We start from the raw sequence: 18,700 nt of genomic DNA, 5'->3' as shown, positions 1-18,700 counted from the left end.
CAATCACTTGATTCATGTCAGACCACTCACATTTAAATCAAGTTTTTGTGCTATTTAGACAGGTACTCTGTAAACACAGGCAGAAGAGATGGTTTCTGGAATGAATAGGAAAGGCTGCCTGAGTCCATGTTCTGTATGAACAAATTAAAAGCAGGAGTCTTTCATGCTAAATTTGTATGGCTCTCTGCACAAATTGCCCAATTTATTAAAGTATTTTCTGGTAGCGAGATGTTTTGGGACATGAGGGCTGATAAGAAGCATTAAATAAAACACTGCAAGTCAAATTTAAGGATAAAATGAAATTCTTTGTGTGTTGGGTTTGATGTTCTTAATTTAATCCCTGGTGGACAGTAGTCTGCATTACAAAACCTTCACACATAATTTGGCAGAGTTTGGATGATTTGCAATCTGTCCCTGGCTGTGTCTGCAGAGGATGCCCCGAGCAGGTCCTGTGTGAGGCTGGGTGACCTCTCCTCTCTCAGGAGGGTGGTCTCCTCAGGTCACCGTCGGGGTCATTGCTGCAGCAGAGCAAGGAAGCTTTGACTGTTGCTTTGCTTGTGGGGGTAAACAGAGGGCTTCAATTTCCAGCACTACCGGTCCTTAACCTTCAGAAGCTTCAGAGGGGGGTGGGGAAGAAATGCCAAAGGAAAGCGCAGAGCAAAGAATGTAAGGAATTCTGCTTATCTGTGACAAGTTTCTAAGTATGTTTGATTATGGTAATAAGGATACCTCATTAACAAAGGATTTTAAAGGCATGTATGCCATTGATAATCAGTCAAAGTACACGATACATTTTTAACTTCTTTTTTTCCCCAGTGGGATAATGTTTGAAATAAAGCAGCACCTTAGTTAAAATGTGGAATTTCACTTGGTGCAGGAGGGTGAGGCTGTGGCAGCTAGGGAAGGACTCTATCTCCTGAAGATAAAGTCCCCATCACCAAGAGATGACTGTGAAACATGCACAATTCAAACTGTCCCTAATTGCAAATCTCCTCATTGTTTTAACTTATCTCTGCCCGTGCCGTGCTGAATTAGTCCTTTGGAGTCCCTGAATGGGATCAAGGGAAGAGAAGAGGAAAGGAAGGATGGGAATGAGAGCCAGTGAGGACCAGAAAGCAAGATAGCCAGAGAAAAGGAAAGGGGGTGGGTGTCAAGTGTAATTGCCCCTTGGCTTCCCATGAAACTGAAAAACCTTTTGAACACCCAGGGATGAACGAGCCCCAAGGGATGTTTTCTGCACCCCTGCTGCATGGGAGGCATCTAGCCTGGTGCTGGTTATCCTCTGCTCAGACAATTTCCAGTGTGTGTCTTGCTGGAAAGTGGCCCAATGAATGTCCCCCCCCACCAGCCTCTGTTCTGATCTCCATGTTAGGTCCCTTGGCCATCCCCCCCTGCCCCAGATCCTCACTTGAGGGTGGGAGAGAGAACCACCCCTCCGTGCTCACCCTCTTTCTTGGCCAGCCTGGCCCTGTAGCAGGCAGCTGTTTCTACCAACCAGCCATCCATGGGAATTTACTCCAGCTCCACCTGATACCTGGAGTATTCCTATTTTTGCATCCTTATCTCCTAATGAGTTTATAATCTAGAACAGAGCAGTACTCCTGCAGGTCTCCAGCCTTCTTATCAAATTATTTCACCATCAGGCACATTCAGATGACCGATGAGCTGCTTCTGGCCCCACATGGGCTCCTCTGTGGGGGCTTTTTCAGAAGGAATAGACTTGGGCAGAAATTCTGTGTCATGTCAAACAGGAGAAAAACGAAACCCACCTATGCATGGGGCTCTCCCAGCTTCTTCCAGGTATAATATTTGAGTGCTGTCTGCCCAACCCTAGAAGTGGTGGATATAACCCAGTGTTTTTTCTTCTATTGCCTTTGGGTTGAAGAAAGCATTTTAATATCCACACACCTCTAATAAACTAAAGCTGTAACGAGGCTTTCTCTATTTGTATTGCTCTTTTGTTGTCTCCTATGTGCATTTACCATTGATTTTTGCCAAACTCCCCTATACTGTAACTATGCAGTTATAAACTGGTGTTATTGAGGGAAGGGATAGCCATGAAATTACTGGTTGCAAACAAACACTTCAGCTCTGTTTGGGCATTTCTCAGAAACACCTGGAGATTACTGCATGCAACCTTCCTAATCAGTAAATCAGCCAGCCACCAATTGTTTCCTTTAACCACATCAGGCACAAATGGAACAGCTGTTTAATTTACTTTTTTTTTTTTATGGTAGGAAATTAATATCCTGAATCATCGATACCTTTATTTTGCAACTTGCTGCCATTAATTCTTTTATTTTCTTTCCTCTCAATGTTGCCTGCCATAAAAGATAGGAGGGTCTCTGTGTGTGAATGAGGTGACCTGATGTCATCTTTCAGGATGGTTCATGGAAGCCAAGTGAAACTCTCTGGAGCTTCACTTGGACATCCTCTGAAATCCAAGGGTTTGGAGGGGGGGAACCCGGGACACTTGCTAACGTGAGCAGGAACTGAGGGACCCAAAGCTTTGCAGGCTCAAGAAACTCCGAAGTAAATGGCTTTGGTCGGCTTGAGACTGAGCAACAGCCAGCCACAACTGAATGCTTTATTGCCGTCTGGAAGTGTTTATTTTCTGAACATAAATTCAAGGGACAGATTCAAGGCATGTCTAGAAATAAAGCATATCATCATGTGAGCTAAGCTGACAAGGACAATTTACTGTACCCTGCATTCGTTCTGCGCCAATCGGAAGAGAAGAGGCTATTAACATCCTGAAATTCCCGCTGTTCGGCTCTGCCTGTCCCTTCACTGAACTCGGGAATGGCATGTATTAACCCCTTGGGGGCCTCCCGTGCGCGGCACACATCCCGGGAAGGGGACACTTGTTTGGGCCCCGAGCCATGTGCGGCGTGTCCGGCTCCCACTGACGGCAGCGGCAGCGCAGCGCTCCGAGAGCCCGGCACGGGCGCTGCTGTCGGGAGGCCAGCGCAGGGTTAACATCTCTCCTGGAGGCGCTGTCGGTGCTGCACACCAGCACGGACTCGATCTGCTTAAATACGAGGGTTCACTGGTCAGCTTGACCTTGAATTCTCTCGCAAAGGCAGGAACAAGTTGACATAGTGCTCGTGTTTCCAGTGGCTGCAAAGTTCAGGGAATACAGTGCAACCGCAGCTCTCATACCGCAAGCATCGCTTAGAGAAGGGAAGGGAAAGTTCATTTCCTACTTTTTAAATGCTGCCAGCAAGAAAAGTAACAAAACCAGAAGAGAAGTCGGGAGGTAAAACACAAAGGGCACGGCAGCAGATATTGCAGAGGAAAGGTGCCATTCATAGTCAGGAATGTGTTATAATAAAATCCACTAGCAAAAGTCCACAGAGGACTGTTTGCATAGCAGCACTACAATATCTACATGTGTAAATAGAGGGAACAGCCTTTAAATCTACGTTGCAGCAGCAACTGTTGGGTCTTTTACCTGCTGCTTGAAGTGTTCCCCCTCAGCTTGTGGGTGTACTTGTATAGGACAGCACGAGCAGCCCCATTCCAGCGCTGCAGCTGAGGGAAATATGTTATTGTGGCTTGGAACAGGAATTTTCTGCATGCAGCACTGCAGAAGACCAGTGAAGTTAACTTAACTGGTCTTTAGCTTCTTCTTTTCCTCTGTTAGGGAGTATGGATTCAGGACAGCTGCTAGCTTTCACAGTAAAAGTCTTGGGCTGCTGCTTCTGACTAATTATTAATGTTTGTCATCTTCTTGTTGTGTGTTTTTTGGGTTTATTTTTTGTTTGGGTTTTTTGGGGTTTTTTGGGTTTTTTTTGTTTGTTTGTTTGTTTGGTTTTTTTTGGTTTTTTTTTTTTTTGGTCTCTTTAGAGCTGAGGAGCCTGTATCATGTCTCATTCATTCCCTGGCACTGCTCAGAGCTTAAGTATCACAGCCTTCAGGACCAGACCAGAATAATATAAGAACCACAAAGAATCATTTATCTGGCATGACATATTTTATGCTCTTGTGTAAGTTTTCCTAAGAGACTTCTGAATGTCCTACTGGGTGACTGTAAAGACACGAAGGACTCTAAGTCATGGGCGTCATCTTTATTATAAGCCCTAAAACATGCGGTACAAAGACAAAGCTGAGTGATGCCAACTTTTCTGAAATTAAGAGACTGTATTGTCCTTTGACAGATCTCTTTAAGAGCAGAGTGGTTTGGGGCTAAAATTGATCTTTATTTTCTATTACTTATAGGAATGTTTCTGTGCTTTAAAAATTCAGTTCCCATTTCTTTCTTGCAGACTGCTCTAATCTCAAATTAGCCTTCTGGGCAAAGGTCAGGAGTGCAGGAGTGCAGGTCTTATTGGTTCAATTAAAGGAAATAACACAAAATCAGACAGGCTATTGCAGAAGTCTTTGTCAACAACTTCCTGAATGCTGAGAGGCTGTTCAGGAATAAACTGTCTATACAGCCAGATAGTGCTGCTATTAGAAACACGTTAGTGTGGGAAATTAAAAAAAAATACAAACATGGCTAATAGCTACATTCATCTGATGGCTTTCACAGTAAAAGTCTTGGGCTGGTGCTTCTGATTAATTAATAACTAATAATTTGTTGTTTTCCTCTTTTTTTTTTTGTGTATTTACAACTTAGCCTTGCCTCTTTTTTTTTTTTTTTTTCCCAAAACACACACAACAAAGCTCAGATAACTATGCTGGTATCTATTGTACTATTACTCGCCTTAATAATGTCCTTAATAATGATGAAATGTTAAATTTCCAATAATGTACCAATAAATATTTTGGAGTTAGGGAACTGGCAGGTATGTGGGGAGGGCGCTTTGTGTTAACAGCTGATATACTATTGTTACACTGTTGAAAACTGGGGCTAATGCACTTGTGTAAAGATCCTCTTTATAAAAGTGATTTTCCTTTATTACTTTCCTCTTTTTTTTTTTTTTTGTTTGCGTCCTTGTGCCTGAACATTTGACCCTGAAGGAGTAGGACGGAAAGATTGTTTAAAGAGCAGAGAGCTGTTTATTTCAATTTTCTCCTCTTTTTTCCCCCCCCGCCTTTGCAGTTCTTTTTACAGGTAAATCACTCACGATATGGGAGAATCTCTGAAAGTTCAGAGGTTTGGGGCAGGAAACGCCTCCCCTCCCCCTGAAGTTTGGATTTAGAGCTAAATTTATCTGAATGCTGTCATTTCCCTGCTTTTCCCTCTCTACCTCCTTCATTACATTCCTCTTTCTCCCTCCGCATTCCCAGCCACTCAGATCTTATCCTTTCCTTGACCTGCAGCTCCCCCTCCCTAGCCTGACAGGGCTCTAAAATGTCCGGAGGCCTTGGCTGAAGGTGGCAGCTTCTCCTGGTGGGTTTTTTTTTTCATTCCTGAGCTGAACCATAGCAAGAAGTGCTCTGTAATTCCCTGCCCTCAGAGACTGTGTCCATCAGAGATGTTAAAAGCAGGTTTGGTGGCTGCTAAGAGGGGAAGGCAGCAGTGGTGCCCAGCAGAGCAGCCTGGGCTGGCTCATGCCTTGCTGGGTGTGAGCATCTGCCTGTGATGCAGCAAAGGGCCCCTGCGGGTACAAGCAACTTGATTTAGGCAAAAGAATGCAGAAATAGGTGTTGAAGTTCAGCCAAATTTCCATGCTGCTCCTGCTTTTCCCTGACACATTCTGCAGATATGCATCATCTTATCACAATCATGAACAGGTCTGTCCTGGTAGCAAAAACACAGAGTTCAGCAAGTATCCCTCTCTTTTTGTTTTTCCCTTTTCCTTTTTCTTCTTTTTTTTTTTTTTTTCTTTTCCTTTAATATTATAGTCTTGCACTGTGGCTATTCTAGTTTTTCACAGAAGTGGCAGGCAGCCAAAGACTGGAGTCATTATTTGCAAACTCTAAAAATAGAGTCAAGATTTATAGGAAGAAAACAGATATGTCTTGTTATAAAACCATGAATAAGGATTGGCATGAACATAACGGTTTATTCTTTTTTGATATTGCTTATTGTAAATTGCACTCTATCTTTGTGGGAGATACAACAGATAGTTACAGTGCAGAAACACTTCCTTACTTTCAGTGCTGCAAAACTGCAGTTTATTTGTTGTAAAGACTTGATTATTCAAAGGAAGCGATAAGAGATGAGGTATCCCCTGGGAATTTTGTGCATTGTTGGGGTGGACAGTTTGTTTTAAAAAAAGTGTTAGTGATCTTCTGCAGGTCACTGCTGATAAAAATTACATTCTTCGCCCAGCAAAAAGGTGCCTCATGAGCTGCACTTCTGGTTAATACTGCTTGTTATTGTACACCGTGAACATCACATCCCTGATCTAACTGTGGGTAATAACACTGCCTGCTCTATCTCCTTCCTCGTAGGCTCTGGCAGGGCAGAAACAAAGGAAAAAAAAAAAAAAGGACTGGAAAAAACTGGAAAAAAGGGAGGGAGGAAGTAAGCAGAGGGAAAGAGGGAGAGACTTTCACAAAGAGTTAAAAAGGCCTGATGAAATCCTTACAATGTACACCATATGGCTTGACATTTACCAGATTAGTTAAACATTTCTACTGGGGATAAATATTCCTGCACATCGATGTAAAGAAATTGCATGAGACAAGGGCACATACAGCATATTTATGCCATGGAGTAATGTTTTTTTTTTTTCTTTTTTTTCTCCCTCCCTTCCCCTTGGCTAGCAGAACTCAGGTTACAGAGCATGAGAGGGACAAGTGTACTAACCATAAATAAACCCTGATTCTGTGCACTCCTGAGTTGCTGGTGGAGTGGCTTCTAAAATCACCCCAAACATACCTCAAAAGGCTCCCCCTCAAAAAAAGTTTTGAATGAGCAATCTTGCTATAAAAAATACCAAAACCCCAACTCTATGGAGAGGCTGAAGCATTAAAGTTTGTCAAAATCTATCTGAGCACTCGGATTGCCCGTGGAAGATGACTGTGATGGCTGCCAAAGTGATTTGAGCGGGTTAATGCAGAGGAGGTGACTGCTGGTGCCCGTGTCTGGTGCAGCCTGCCCCGCTCCTTGGTGAGCAGCCCTAAAGCCATAGATTTCATCTGATCTTTGCAAAGGCTAACATTTGTCTGCTGTCATTTTAGTGAGATTGATGACAGGCTGGGATGGGGAGGAGGAGGGGGAGCGCAGCGGGAGGAAGGCTGATCCCCACAGCCCTGATAGCTGGGGCCAAGCCCATCCAGAGTTGCTATCCTGGACCCTCTGGTCGGCTCTGGCAGTGGCAGGGAGTTCTTCCTGAACCACTCCAGCAGGAATTGCACGGGGTTGTTACAGGAGGTTGCAGGAACTTGGAGACAGGAAGGCAGCACTTCGCACTTCACATATTTTAATAGATTATTCAAGTCACAAGCAACACAGGGCAAAATGTTATGACAACCATAAGAATGTTGTTTACTGTGGCTTAATGTGGCTGGGCAGTGCAGGGTAAAGCTATCAAAAAGTATTTTACTTTTTTTAAAGTTTCCAAGAGAAACTAAAAAATGTGGACATGCAGCTATTTTTATTCAAACCCCCGAATTTTGACAAACTCTTTCCAGGCTATTGCAGAAAAGGCTTACTCCTTTTATTATTAGTAGTACCATCCCAGTGCCAAACTAAAAATCAGACATCTTCCCACTTGGAAGCTTTCTTGCAGGCTGATGTTATAGGGGAGTCTTCTGCAGAGGACACATATCCCAAGCTGGGCAGCCAGTTGCTTGCTGCAGCATGTAATGTGCCTTGGAAAAAAATTAAGCTTTCACACTTGTGCAGGATGAATTCCATGTATCTTTTTCCATGAATGAATGAATGACTATCAATGCTGACATTTGGTCTTACCTCAAAAACCTAGAGATTTGTGTTTCACCAGGCACATGTACATGGAGGGATCTCAGCACTTCTGGGAAAGAAATGCAGAGTCAATGGGTTACTGCCCTTGTGGAGAAATGCACCTGCAAATCATTATCCCAATATTAGATTGGAAACCATTGAGGCAAGGGCTGGAAGCAGCCCTAGATCCTCTCTGGCAGCTGTAGGGGCGATGGGTGCATGAGCCAGTAACTCTTAACAAGCTGGAATTCAAAATATGCTTGACCTAAAACCTTGGGCTGGGACATGCACAGGCTTGGGGGAAAGCTCAGCTCCAATCCCTCGTGTTGAGATTTACAGTGCCTTGACCAATGTCATGTGGATTTTAACCACCCAGTGTCCCATTACACCAAAATGACATCGTGTGAGGCCAGGGTTTCAGCTGCAGACAGGGAAAGATGCCATGGAGGATGTGAAAACAAGGTGTCCCCTTATTCTGGCTGGTCAGAGAAGAGCACAGACTCCCACCCGAGTGGGAGGGTGGCTTGGGTGATCACGGGTGGCTGGGTTGATAAAGAGTGAGCCAGAGAGATAAATACCTGTACCGAAGAAAATAAGAACAGATAATGGATTGGTGTAAGTCGCAGTATATTTCCTCCTGGTGATGAAGGGCTAACAGTGAGTTATAGATCTTTCCTCATGATAAGAACATATTTCTTTCCGAATCATTTATCTATAAGATACTGAGATATTATTTTGGTCTGCATTGGTCTGCATTGGTATTAATTGGGCTCTTTGCATTCCCACCCTGGCCTTTAGCAGGTGATAACATAGTGGGGACCCCAAAGGCTCTGTCTGCACCTCCCATGGGTGAGGTTTTGCTTTTCATGACTGGGAGCTGGGAAGAAAGAGGGAATGTTTTTCCAGGTTTCTCAGGTGATGGTGATATGGTTATTTATGCACGACCAGAGATTAAATCTTGCTTTGTTCAAGTCCTTAATGTACAAGAAGCATTCCTGAGAGTGTTATAAGATCTGTTACTGCTCTGGGACAGAATTAACTTAAAAACCCCACAAACATTTACACGTTTGGGTGATATGACAGGTGTGTGCAAGGGCAGGAGACAGTGTGGAGAGAAAAAATGCACCGTGGTTTTGTCAGCTGGGATAAATCAGAGCACCAAATTTGATACTGAGGGGAAACGGCTTTTAAAATTTTAAGTATGTTGTTCATAGTATTATTATTGTTATCGAGTAGATAATTTTGTATAATTTAGTAAATAGCTGTTTATTGGGCCCCTTTCCCCAGGACAGCGCGCGCCTGCCCCTCACAGCGGTGTCACCATCTTGAGGCGAGGGTGGAAACGCTCGGGGCCGGAGAGAACAGCCAAAACAAGAGGAAAGCACAAATAAACTGGGGCCAGGCAGCCTTTGGGGCTGTGGGATGAGGGGTTTAGGGACGGGCAGGTGCCATGTCCCAGTGTGAGGGCTGTTTGTGGGCAGAGCAGCTTGCGGGACAAGGGACTTGTGGTGTGTTTTCACCTGCTGTAACCCCAGCCTGTGCTGTCTTGCTTAAACCTCTTGGATCTTCAGAGAAACCTTTGCAGTGGTCAGTAAATCCTAATGTTGCACTTGCCCTGGTTTATGAGATTTCCAGGAGATTTGTCACTTGGTGGATCAAGCAGCTCTGAGGGCACAGGTTTGGGATGACGGGGGAGGACTCCACTGTCTCCATCTTGTTAAAATGAGCTTCAGGTTCAGTACATTAACGTGTTAATAAGGGAGCCCTGTGTTCCCACACTACTGTTAAAGGCGTTCTCACACTGCTGACCTGACCCCCTTAATCCTGGCTTTCCTGGAGGAATAGCTGATCCATCAGGCCTCCTGTACCTAAAATGGGATGAAATAGAGTGATAGGTCTATTTCAGTGCTGGTGTTTCTCAGGTACCTCAAGCAGCCTTGTTCTTTTTGTATTCATCTCTTATTTCCCTGGAAAGGAAAAAAAAAATGGAAAAAAAACCCCTCTAGATGTGAGGGCTCAAATCACTGAAGATGAGAAGCAGCAAAAGGAAATAAAGAGGTCAAACACCTAAGTTAGCTTATGATTAAAAAGAAATTAGTGGGGCTATTTTTAATTTGTTTAAATATATTACTTTCTATTAAAGAGGTCTTTATATTTTACTAAGTATGAGATGAAGTGTGTCACCAGAGGAATATTATTTTCAGTTTTAGACCTTTTCTCTTCAAAATGTAGAAGTCCGCTGCCACTGAAGTCACAAATGCAGAGATAGCAGGAGTGGCAGCAATGTGGGACTTTCCCTCTACAGTACAGTGCAGTCACCTTCCAGTTGGACTGGTTTGCAGGAAATCAGGGAAGAGAGACATGGGCTGTGCATATCAGAGATGTTGTGGGGAGGTCTGTGGTACCACACAGCCCCCCAAATACCCACCCTCAGAGTGTTGTGCAGCCTTGAGTGCCAAAACTGTGTGTCTCTGCCCTCAGACCCAGCCCAAGGTGTTGAGTCCCAGCCCAAGGCACTGCTGGGAGCGCCCTCACAGGATGGAATACATCTCATATCTGAGTTTAGCTGCCAGATCTTACGTCTTTTTTTGTTAAATTTGCTAGACTATGGATATTTTTGGGCTGCAGCTGACAGAAATTAGAAAGGATAGTTGTAAATGAAGTTTTGTAATGCCAGAAGTCTATGATGGAGCTTTTATAATCAGTGCAAAAGCTGAACGTTGATCTAAGTATTCCAAGGCCTCCATGAGATTTCCTGGTTTTTCCATTTTTCTTTACTTTGTTTTGCTAAATGAAGTTTCCTTGAGAATAAGCACAGCAACTGGGTGAGACTGCAAACCTGTGAGGGAAACACACCATAAGGGTTGAATAAAAATAATAAAATGTTTGGTTAGGAATTTGTCACAAAGTTCCAAAACTATGCATACACTCTCAGTCTCTCATTGTGTTCCCAGCTGGGAAGCTAGGCCAGAGTCACTGAACATTTCACCAAGTCTTGCTAACCTTCTGAGCTGAGTTGTGAGAAATTGTTCTTGACATCACATGAGCTGGGCCACAAGGCAGGACTAATGTGATATTTGCTGTTGAAGGTTTCCTAGGAAACATGCTACTTAGAGCACTCAGCCTTCCCTGCCACCCTTCCCACATCCTCCAGCTTCCCTTGCTCCCACAGGTTTTTCAGGGGGCAGGGATGTACCCTCTGACCTCCGGACACCCTCAGCACAGACCTTCCCTCCTCCCAGCTGAGTAGAGAGGAGCTGTGGAGATTCTGAAACTTACCCACCTAATTGCCCTTTTTTCTCTGATTTATCTCTTTTTTTTTTTTTTTTTTTTTTTTTTTTTTTCCCCAGCACTCTGCAGTGGGAGAAGTGAGAGAAACTAAGCTACATCCTGCAAGACTGGACTGGAGGAAGTTTGAGCCTTCTCAGTGAACTTAAGCTTTTCTGCCACGAGGGACTGGTGGAAGAAGGTTAGGAAAATCATCAGGTAATTACAGCTCTTGCCACATACTTTGCCAGCAGTTTGCAATGCAGTAGCTGTTATGGTACATAACCCATAACCCTTTTTCAGCAGAATGGAGTTCCCCAGTTTCTTCCCCTGCTGTCCAGGCCAAACTTTTCAGCTTGGCCATTTGGAGCAGCAGGAAAGTTCCCATTGACGATGGGATGAATGGGATCGGTTCACACATGTTAACCAAATGCAAATCCTTAGATGGAAACTCATGGTCAGCTTTTTCCACTGCTATTTTCAGAGCTTCCACAAAAGACCGTGCTGTGATTATATGTATTCATGATATGTATATCATGTATTCAGCTCAAACAATATTTGAATGATGCATTTAGAATTCTTCCTAAAAAAGGACCATGCTTCTGTAAACTGCATCATCTTTGTAAAAAGAGGGGAGAAAAATCTAGCTTGCTTCTCCTTTCTTCATCTCTTTCTTTTTAATATATGATTTCATAAGGCTGTAAGAATTGGTGCTAATGCCGCATTACACACAGACACACTTCTACATAATCGTATGCATTTGCCTGTATTCCATACATAAACAACCCTATGGAATCCCGACTCTTCATTGTTAAGTTCATCTCCATATTTTTCAAAGCAAAGCAGCTCTGGGTGTCAAACAGTTTCTTTCTTCACTCTCCTTCATTGGGCTTTGTCGAAAATGCAGCCAAAGAAATAATGCATTGGGAGTTTTGAGGGTTGACTGGGTTTTTTGGTTTGTTTTCAAATTTTTTTGTTTGTCTTTTTTTTTTTTTTTTTGGTCTTTTTGTCTTTATTTTTGCTTTTGGTGTTGGTTGGATGGATTTTTTGGTATGTTTTTTAAAAAAAAGTGTCTTTCACATTGCCAATATTGATTTCCCCAACCCCTGGAAGGCCCAGAATGTCACCTCCATGATGCTCCCTGAAGCCACTGGCTTGGAAAACAGGAGCGCTCAGGTTGCTGTGGCCAGACACTGGTTTCCCATGCGGTGGAAAGGAGACAAGTAGCCCCAAGTCACTGGGCTGATTCATCTCTCTCCACAGTGCTGTTCCCTTCACCTCCCTACATGTCTGTGTAGGGAAGCTGTGTGGCCAACATGCCCCACATGCCTTGTATTAGTAATCAAAGTGTAAAGGGTGGAAAGGAAATTCCATTTGGGATTATTTAGCTCTACCTTTAGTTTCTGGTGGCATCTTGAAGATGGGGGTTGCTTTTGGGCTGGCTTTTCAGCGTGCCTTCATGTTCAGGAGAGCAGTACCTGCTAGGCTCTGCAAAGCCAGTGCTGCCTTACCTGTAAATCTGGGCAGAATTGGGGTCTTTGTGGCCAGAGAAGGAAAATCAGTAACACTCTTCTCTTTCTTTTCCAGTTCAGAAAAGATGCCTCCAGATGTGAAGTCTGATGTCAGTCAGCTTCAGAGAAATAGCAGCAGCTGAGCTGAGAACCTGCAAGCAAGTGTCAGGTCTGTACCAGTCTCTTAGATCAGCATTTTTCTCTTCAGAGTCACTTTTTCCTTTCATGGAATCATGATTTGCAACTCATCCTCTGCCTGTGACATACCATCGTGAAGCCACATTGCTCATAGAAGGCAGAACCTTTCTATGGTATGAGAGGCTGTCCACATGTGAGATACTGGTGGTCACCCAGACCATTTGTTGTTTTCAGGCCTTGTGGCACCATATGTAATGTGTGTTGGGGGATGTTGTTAAACCCCACTGCCAGCGGAGGGAGGGAGGAAAGGAGATCTAAAACCACAGCTTGAGTTATTGTGGGAGACAGGACTGGAACTCGGCATTTCCTGGGCACCACCCTTCACTTCTCCCTCAGCTGGTATAATTAGCAGTGTCCTGGATCTCTCTTGTTCCCATGCAAGCACACATCTGAATGCATTTTTCTTTGAAATTGTCTGTCTTGGGGTCATTTGTGTTGTGCACTTCAGGCTGTTGATAATCTGTTGTCTGCAGTGAAATGCTCACTGGTACACTGTAAATCAGGAAGAGATGAAAGGCATCCATTTGTTACTACTGATTCAATCTCTGTGGATTTCTGGAATGGGCTACCTGTAAAACTTTGGGAGCCAAGTCTCAAAAAAAACCCCAGTCCTTTGTGGCTCTTTAATTTTTTTGTTCTTGGCTGCTAGCCATGCAGACGGATGTCTTACATCCTTGAGATGAACTTAGTGCAGTCCTCATTGACCTAGCAAGCCACTTTTTCCTTGATGATAAGCTGGGATCACATTTTGTAATGACTGTTGCAAGATTGTCTTGTTAGGGAAAGGGCTAAGGTGGGATTGTCTTTAATGACAATGAAAGCACCTCATAAAACCTGATTCTTCGGTTTTACAGGCATGGCTGTAAGAATTTTAGCCAATGCAGACTTAGTAAATCAGTCAGTCAAAAATTATATCAGTTGAAGTATAATGTTCATGGCAGTCCAAAAACCTGAACATGTAGGTGATTTGGAGGGCATTTTGTTAACTCTTTAATTGGTCGTTTGAGTGCTGGAGGCAGTAGCTAATTGCCTGTAGGTCAGACTAGTCCTAGAGCTTAGGTAAATGTGTATTGTCATATGTCACATTTTCATATGGCTCCTTTGCACAGGTTGGTAAAAATGATTGCTGCATAATTAAAATTAAGACAAGGTGGGAAAAGTGATTCAATTAAACCCCTGAAGCCATTGCACAAATTATCTGAAGTACCAAAAACTAATGAATAGTTAAAACTAGTTTTATCTTTTTACTCTTCATCCCTGAATCCTGAGGGTATCAAAATGGCTGAAGTCTCTCTCAAAGTTCTCCGAGGTGAGTTTTTGGGTGGGCCATGCAAGTATGAGTCAGCACAGAGGAATCCAGGCCTTTTAAAATACCAGCACACAGAAATTTTGTTACCTACTTGTTTGGAATTGAAAATAACCAGACCTTATGCACAAGAGACCTTTTGGTTTCTCCACCAGCCCAGAATTATTTTGAAAACATCTGCAATATTTCACTCTGCATGCAGCAGGTATTATATACCAGGGAGGGTGATGACAGTAAAAATAAATGAGATATGTTGTAACCAAAACATCCCAAGTTTTACATCATACATTTCACAAGCCTAGCAAGCATCCTGTGCTCTGACTTGAAGGCTGAGGGCATGTGGTAGTTTTACAAATGTCCATTAGTATTAACAAGTATGTTCCATTATTAGACAGTGTGCCACTGCCCCAGCCTCCCAGTGCAAGAGGTGAGTTAATATGGCTTATAAAATATAAGAGTGCTGCAGGCACAAACTGTGGAAATCAGAGCCCTGGCTAAGCAGGAGGTCTCATTACATTTTGTGGGACAACTTACTAGAGGGCTGAACATGAGCATTAAAGCTGCCTCCCAGCTAAGGCTTTTTATGGTTCCTGTCCTTTCCCAGAGCCATACAGCTCCAGGAGGTTTAGAGCAGCAAGGCCTGCATCTTTGGATACTGGCAGTGTGCTAATTCTGACCATGTTTAAAATGAGAGAATTGAGATGGGTATGTTTGCCCTTTGCTTTTTAACAGAATTGTTGGAGCCTGAAAGTAGCAGAGCACTGAGGAGCTGTGCTCTTGTTGCTTTTTGGGCTTGTCTTTAGTTTTTCTTTTTTTTCTGTAAATTCCCATTTCTTGGAAACAAGAGTGTTTCTTGGCCAGGTTGGCCAGCACTGTGTGTGTCTGCACAGAGAAGACCCAGTGTGTCGAAACTGTATAAAACAGTGCATCTTGCAAGGAAGTAAAAGTCTGGTTGCTCTTCATTGGAACAGATACTGCCCTGCAAGGTTCCTAAAATATGCCCTGGTAGGGACTGTCTCCTGCCATCCAAGTGAAGTTATCTGTAAACATTTCCCCTACAGGGATGATGTGGATGCATAAATGAGGAACACAGTACCTTTTTGTGCTTCTACCTTTTTGGAAGTGATTCTCACTCTGCATTTGAAACAGTTAAAAACCTTCTTCTGATGCTTATCCAAACTTAATCAGAAACCTTAAATAGGAACTAATTTACTGTCACAGGTAGCATGTTCATCTTAGTACTAACTTTATCAAACCAAAAGAATTCCCTGCTGAAGACCAGGGTGATTCAGGGAATAGGAGGTTATGAAAACATGATGATGTCAACTCACTAGATGAGACTTTCATTTATGGGTAAAGCTTCTGTAGGTAGAAAAAATAAACCTTCCTAAAGATCTCTGTGGATCAAAACTCCAAGAAATGAGGAGAGCAGAGAAAAAAGAGAAAAGACTGAAGCTCAGGAGGTGTTCAAATCATGTGAGCTCTCTGCTGTCCCATGCTTCCTGGTGGAAAAGCAAACAGCCAGACATTGTCAGGAATGTCCTAAAAAGTCAGAATGTGAGTGGACAAGTTGCAGTCTCCCCCTCAAAACATTTTTTCAGTCTTTTTTGATGTGTGTTCAGCCTAGACTGCTGGTAGTCAGAGACAAAATTTCCACTGCCTGTGATTCAAGAAAAACACTTCTTATGTCATTAAACAGAGTGCTTTTCTGTAGTCTTTTCTGTATGGTCTTGGCTTGAGACCACCCAAACGCCAGGTGAAGTAGTGCTTGGGGCAAGTAGAGCTTTTCCTTCCACTCCAAGGCATAAGCAGCAGGCTGCAGCTGATTTCATAAATGCAGACTGATATTTCTAGGAGGCTACCAACAAAAAACAGGTTATGGGATGGGCTGTTGTGGATTGCACCAAGACAGGGCTGAAATTCCTGCCCTGTGTATTGGAATGTGGAAACCCAAGAGTGTTTGGGATGCCGTTGTGAATTTCATGTGTGTGTATAGTATAGTATTATGTTTGTAGAAATGTATATGGCAATACCATGCAGGATTAATATGAGACATAAAAGTTGTTAAAAGACATTATGTGACACATTCACAATTTTTCCTCTGGGTACAGAGAGTGAGTTGAGGTCATGGCACCAAATTCATCTTTCAGAAGTGCCTAATTTCACTGAATATGGCAAATCTATATTTTAAGTTATTAAAAATACCCCAATAGAATTTTGATCTGTTAATACAGACCTTTTCAAAGAAAAAATGCAAGATTTTGCTACTAGCCAGGTCCATTCCCATGTCACACCCTGCAAATGACAACTGCATTAAAAAAATTTAAAACTTGGATTGAGGAATGCAGCCAGGGTTGTTGGTTCAGGAGCCAGGAGCACAACCCTTGCCTGCTGGGCTTTGTGGAGAAGACCTACACTATCAAAGCTCTGGGAGGTAAAGGAATGCATTAGGGCTTTGAAGAAATTCTTTGAAAAGCCTCTGGAATTACAAATATGGTGAGACAGGCTTTCCACGGAGTTTCTGGAAAAGCCCTGTGAGTCCCTGGTGGGTTCCCCTGAGAACTGAAGGAGGCAGCAGGAAGCTGGTAATGGCCTATTAAATTTGATAGGACATGCTTTGGTGGTGGGTGGTGGGACTAGTGAGCAGCAGGATGTGCAACATTGTGCTTCCTTTGGTGTGCATTTTCTGTGTTTTTAATACATGAGACAAACCTTGTTTCCAGTGAGTCTGGGGTCCCGCCATCCTCGTGTTAACTCAGGGAACACACCCTTTGCTCACAATCATTCCATGTGCAAGGACCAAAAAGACTGCTTGAGGCAAGTGTTCTTGGGTGAGCTCAAGCAAAGGTCAGGGATATGAGAGATTCCTTTGGCAGTGGGGTTGCCCAGGGATACATCTGGAAGGCAAGGTCTGCTCTGCCATGCTATTACAGTGATGTTCCAGCCTTTCCAAGAGGATAATGTTCTTTGCGTGTTCCCACCTTCTCCTGGCTTATACATGAGGTGACAGCAAGGCTGAAAAAACCCTGCTGGGTGCCCAGAAAGGGACAAGGTTAATAATGACCAGTGTGCAAAGAAAGACTAGACATGAATAGATTTGGATTGATTGCCTTAGACAACTTTATGGCTTTGTTTTCCTTCCTAAATTATTTTTGTGGGTTTTTTTGGTTTTTTTTTTGTTTTGTTTTTGTTTTTGGGGTTTTTTTTTGGTTTTTCTTTTTTTTTTTTTGAGTAAAATAAATCACATCTCATGAGATAGCACTATGGAAATATGTCAGAGTATTTTTGGTGGCTCACAATAAGCCTTGATAACCCAAAAGATGGAGGCTGGCATATGCCATGGGTGGAGTCAGGGATATTGTGCATCTTTGTGTCTGTGGGCATGTGACAGGTTTCTTCTGTCAATTGCAGGCCAGGCTGAATTTAGCCACCTTGGCCTGGATATTATCCATGTGGCTAAAATTGCCAGATCATTTACCCTGGAAATTATTGCAGTGGTGCACTGCCAAATGCACAGTTGTATTGTTCCTTTGCTTCGTGCTGTTGGGTGTTAAATGTACCTCTGAGCCTTAAGCAAGCCTTGATTGAGTGTTTTTTGTTCACAAGAAATTATAGAGGGGGAGAGGAATCTTTGAGTCTTCTTTCAGGATCTACCAAAACCTTTGTCATTTACTTGTAGCTTAGGTAGTTATGACTTAGAGGGTGAGAAGGAAGTAAAAAAGCTTATGTAAGAGTTCAGATGATGGATCACTTGAATTTATAGTGGGAAATCTGTGTTAGTGAAGGCTGGAGCAGGAGCCAGAAAACTAGGATTTTCTACACACGATGAGAGATCAATGACTAACCCAAGTTTGTGAGCCATAAAACGGGCAGGCTGTTTAGACCTTAGGTAGGAGGTGACAATAAATCTCGTGGTGATGTGGAGATGAGGGTTCTCCTGTCCCTATCTACCACAACAGCTGTTTGCTTGGAAATATGCACAGAGAGACTCTGCTGTGTGAAAAACCCCTGTCTTGTGCCGTCGTAATGCTGAGACCATCCGGGCTGGGAATTGTGGGGGTCCCTTTTAAAACATGAACATGTTCAGGTATCCCTGAAGAGCAGCCATTTGGGGCACCACGTCTTCTGGAGAGCTCTCAAGATCTGCATGCTTGAGAGGCAAGCTAGGGAGGAGATATTTGTTTTCCAGTTAGCTCTTGTCTAAGGAATAGAACTACAAGAACGAGCCCTCCTTAGGAAAATGACTGTAAATGACAAATTCTCCACTGTTGTTCCTACAGCAAAGAGATTTATTCTGTTAGGGTCACCCATTCTGCAGCAGAACTTTTCTTACAATTTCATGAGGAGATAGTCTTATGTCTCTGTTGGGGTAGGGTTATCTCTCCATACAATCCTCCTTTTGGGTAGATTGAGGAAAGCAATTTCCAGGATGAAAGAGTAGCAGCTCTCCTGGAGGAAGCCAGCTGGCAGCCCTCTCTGGGAACCAGCACTGCTCGCCAGGGAGAAGCTCTGCTCTCCTCTTGCAAACCACACATTTCACTGTGCACTTGCAAGACAAAGGTGGGCATGATACAAACTTACATTTCAGTCAATAAAACCTCAACACAGAGAAGAAAT

The 18,700-nt window shown here is 43.3% G+C and overlaps 1 long non-coding RNA gene across 1 annotated transcript in view; it reads left to right on the top strand.

Annotated features, from left to right (window-relative positions):
• LOC115494454 (uncharacterized) overlaps positions 1 to 18,700 on the top strand; it is a 101,836-nt gene that overhangs the window by 57,702 nt on the left and 25,434 nt on the right. Inside the window, exons 2-3 of the long non-coding RNA XR_012055211.1 lie at positions 11,152 to 11,287; positions 12,656 to 12,748. This is a non-coding gene — a long non-coding RNA (uncharacterized lncRNA). The remainder of the gene's footprint in view (positions 1 to 11,151; positions 11,288 to 12,655; positions 12,749 to 18,700) is intronic.

The sequence above is a fragment of the Taeniopygia guttata genome, chromosome 3 (genome assembly GCF_048771995.1).
Source record: "Taeniopygia guttata chromosome 3, bTaeGut7.mat, whole genome shotgun sequence".
Lineage (NCBI taxonomy): Eukaryota > Metazoa > Chordata > Aves > Passeriformes > Estrildidae > Taeniopygia > Taeniopygia guttata.
The sequence above is the reverse complement of the archived record's forward strand: the minus strand, read 5'-3'. Positions and strand labels throughout refer to the sequence as shown.